Consider the following 4,630-nt stretch of genomic DNA (forward strand, 5'->3'; position numbering starts at 1 on the left):
AAAAAAGAATTAGCCGGGTGTGGTGGCAGGCACCTGTAATCCCAGCTACTTGGGAGGCTGAGGCAGGAGAATTGCTTGAACCCAGGAATGGGAGGTTGCAGTGAGCCAAGATTGCACCACTGCACTCCAGCCTGGGGGACAGAGTGAGACTCCATCTCCAAAAAAAAAAAATAAGTTTCTAAACAATACTGTACATGTTATGTCATGATTGTCATGATAAAGTCATGCCTTTTAGACATGAACCTGATTGAGCAAAATGTGCTTTGAAGTAGATAAGCTGTAGATTTTTGTCTCGCCTGAATTGATATTAAAGAGATGTTTTTTCATTTCACAGTTCAAAAGTACAGAACTCAGGTTAAAACCTAGATATGTAATTTTGTTAATTTTATTTTCAGTTTGAAGATTCTTGTTAAAACCTGCATACTTCATAGGTTTGCTGTCTCTAAAATTAGATGGCTCCTTCATAAATATTACTGAATAAAGCACCAGTTTTCAAAAAGTGTGGCGCATGGGCCCATGGGAGTTAAAATTACTTTCATGATAAAACTAAATTGTTGTTTGCTTTTTCACTGTGTTAACATTTGCACTGATGATGCAAAAGCAGTAGTGGGTAAAGCTGTTGAATCAAGATAGTGGCCCCACCTGTACTAATAGCCATTGTGTTCCTCAGCCCCATACCATCACCTTTAGAAAAAAATCTTATACGTTTCATTTACAAATGTACTTGATGAAGCAGGAAAAAATAATTTTATTAAATCTCAATTCTTAGGTATGCATCTTTTTTAATACTGTGTGTGATGAGATGAGACGTACCCATAAAGTATTTCTGCTGCATATGGATATGTGATGATTGTCTTGAGGGAAAGTACTTGTGCAGCTGTTTGAGTTGTAAGCTAAACTAGCTGCCTTTTAAGAAATAGAAAACCAGGCTGGGCGCGGTCGCTCACGCCTGTAATCCTAGCCTTTTGGGAGGCAGAGGTGGGTGGATCACGAGGTCAGGAGATCGAGACCATCCTGGCCAACACGGTGAAACCCCGTCTCCACTAAAAATACAAAAAATTAACCGGGCGTGGTGGCAGGCGCCTGTAGTCCCAGCTACTCAGGAGGCTGAGGCAGGAGAATGGCCTAAACCTGGGAGGTGGAGCTTGCAGTGAGCCAAGATTGCACCACTGCACTCCAGCCTGGGCGACAGAGCAAGACTCCGTCTCAAAAAAAAAAAAAGACAACCATTTTTACTTTGAAAGATTAAATTAACTGATTATTCAGACCCAAGTATCTAACAGATACTTTATTTTTTTAAAAAATGAACCAAGTGTGCCTATCACTGCAAGGGAAACAACTGAGAGTATTTGTTGCCAGTGCTAAAATTAGAACTTTCAAGCAAAATTCAAAATTTTGAGAACTTGCATTAGTCACCATTTTATCCGATCAATACTTAGGCTTTTCTAATGAAATCGACAGTATAATTAATGAAAATGATTTGTTAGTTTGTATAATGAAGTGTGTCAGCATTTGGAAGACCCGCATAACTTAATGAAACAATATTTTTCCAAATGACTAATGCATGATGTTACAAAATCAAGCATGGGTAAAAGGCCCATTCTAAGTGCAAGACAGACCAATAGATTTTGAAAAAGTCATTGATATTGTATCAGACTCTACATTGCAACCAACCTTTGAGAAACTACCACTTCTGGAGTTTTGGTGTAGTATTGAAGAATATATGTAAGTATCTAGAAAGCCTCTTAAAATATTTCTCTTCTTTTGCAACAGTTTATCTGTAGGAGGCCAGATGTTCTTCATACACTGAAACCAAAACTGGCATTGCAAAAGATTGAATGCAGAAGCAGATATGAAAACCCAGCTTTCTTGTACTAGGTTAAATATTAAAGCGATTTGTAGCAATGTAAACAATGCCACTCTTCTCACTACACTTTTTTTGAAAATATAGTTATTTTTCATTAAAAAGCTTATGTTAACATGTAGTGGGCTTATTCTTATTTTTAAACAAATAAATATCTTAAAAGTTTCATAGTTGCAATTTTTGATGTGACAAATGCACTGATAGATCTAACCCATGTGTCACCGAGCTCTTTGGGATCCTCAGATCCTGAGGCCAAAAAGTTTAGGAACTGCTGAGTTGGGTTTTTGGTGGTTGTTGTTTCCCCCCTTATCCCTTTGCCCCACCCCTCCACTTTTCTCCTGTTCCCCTCTCCTTCCTTTTCTGTTTTGAGTGAGAGAGAGACCCTCAGGATAGAAAATTGTAGAGCATGTGAGTTATTCCTTTGTATGTTTTTATAAGCTATGAACTGAACATGTGTGACGTTTAAATTCATTCCTTTCCCCATGTGTAATTCGACGTATTTTGACCTTTTCTTTATTTATTTTAAAATTTTGATTACTTAGTTACACAAATAAAGAGCTAGTAAATACTATCAGGGAGACAGCCCTTGGAATATTGAATTTTATATTTTCTTTTGTGACAGTCTTGCTCTGTCGCCCAGGCTGCAGTGCAATGGCAAGATCACAGCTCACCTACTGGGCTCAAGCTATCCTCCTACCTCAGCCTGCCAAGTAACTGGGACTACAGGTGACAGCCACCAAGCCCAGCTAATTTTTTTGTAAAGACAGGGTTTTGCCATGTTGCCCAGGCTGCTCTCGAACTCCTGGGCTAAAGTGATCCACCCACCTCTGCCTACCAAGGGGCTGGGATTACAAGCACAAGCCACCACGCCTGGCCAGAATATTGAAATTAAGATATATTCCAACTTATTTTTTCCAAAATATGAAAAAAAAATACATAAATGACTTGACTATTAAAACTGACACATCCATGCAACAAGTTTATATACCTAATGCTGTGCCTGGTATGAATTTCCTAAACTTTCCAATATTGTCCCAAAATTACAGTAGTAGTTTCTTGAATGTAAACTTGTTGCCTGTTTTATATGTTAGATCCCTTTGCTTCTATGCTTCACTCACTATGTTTGTTTGTTCGCTTTGTTTTTATAAGTCATGAAGATGGAAAAAAAACTGTTTCATGAAAGGAAAATAGATGAGTGTTGTTGAGGTGTGTCATTAAGCACAGGGGGAGAGGCCTCCAATGTATGTGTCACACACGGAAAGTATACCTAGTACTGGGTGTGGTGGAGAGCAGGACGTCTGCATGAAAGTTTTAAGAGACTTTAAAAATACTATGCCTGGCTGTTGTGTTACAGCTACATATTCCACTGATACTTATGTGAAACTCCTATAACTTTTTGGGGTGTGCCTCTTTTCTCCACCCTGGGGTGGGAGTGTATCCACAAGTCCATGTGTGAGAACTCTTAACTTTCTGTTTGTTTTTTGAGATAGAGTCTCATTCTGTGGCCCAGGCTGGAGTGCAGTGGTGCAATCTCTGCTCACTGCAATCTCTGCCTCTAGGGTTCAAGCTGTTCTCCTGCCTCAGCCTCCCGAGTAGCTGGGACTACAAGCACAGGACACCATATCTGGCTCTTTTGTATTTTTGGTAGAGACGGGGTTTCACCATGTTGGCCAGGCTGGTCTCAAACTCCTGACCTCAGGTGATCCGCCCATCTCAGCCTCTCAAAGTGCTGGGATTACAGGCCTGAGCCACCGCGCCCGGCCCGGCCTGAACTCTTAATGCCCGGCCTGAACTCTTAACTTTATGGTTTCTGTTTGTAACATCTAGAGAGAATGAGAGTGAGAATTTGGTTTCCATCGGCTTTCCTTAGCATTCATTTTGATGAATTTGGGATGCAATTTAAAAGCTGTTTTCATTCTGCGGCCTGTTGATGGAAATGTAGAATTTATCACAGAACCCTTGCCACCATCTTGCATTCCCAAACCAGTATTCATTACCCATAGTAAAAACTGAGATCCTGTTCACATACGTGCACATACACAGACACGCTCCCCACCGTCCCCTTCACGCACACACCCACACACACCTCAGATGGTGAGTGAGATAGAAGTTTACAAAATGGGCCACATGCTAAAACTTGTTAGTCATGTGGTAGAACTGTCTTTTAGCCTGGGTGCGATTGTTCACACCTGTAATCCCAGCACTTTGGGAGGCCAAGATGGGTGGATCACCTGAGGTCAGGAGTTCTGGACCAGCGTGGCCAACATGGTGAAAACCTGTCTCTACTAAAAATACAAAAATTAGCTGGGCATGGTGGCAGGTGCCTGTACTCCCAGGTACTTGGGAGACTGAGACAGCAGAATAGCTAGAACCCGGGAGGCGGCAGTTGCAGTGAGCTGAGATCGTACGACTGCACTCCAATCCGGGTGACAGAGCGAGAATCCATCTCAAAAAAAAAAAAAAAAGAAAAGAAAAGAAACAAAAAACTGGCCGGGCACGGTGGCTCACGCCTGTAATCCCAGCACTTTGGGAGACTGAGGCGGGCAGATCACGAGGTCAGGAGATCAGGACCATTCTGGTTAACACGATGAAACCCCGTCTCTACTAAAAATACAAAAAATATTAGCCGGGCGTAATGGTGGGGACCTGTAGTCCCAGCTACTAGGGAGGCTGAGGCAAGAGAATGACGTGAACCCAGGAGCGGAGCTTGCTGTGAGCCGCGATCCCGCCACTAAGACTCCGTTTCAAAAAAAAAAAAAAAAAAAA

Source organism: Rhinopithecus bieti, unplaced genomic scaffold (assembly GCF_001698545.2).
Source record: "Rhinopithecus bieti isolate Rb0 unplaced genomic scaffold, ASM169854v2 scaffold_72402, whole genome shotgun sequence".
NCBI classification, from domain to species: Eukaryota; Metazoa; Chordata; class Mammalia; order Primates; family Cercopithecidae; genus Rhinopithecus; species Rhinopithecus bieti.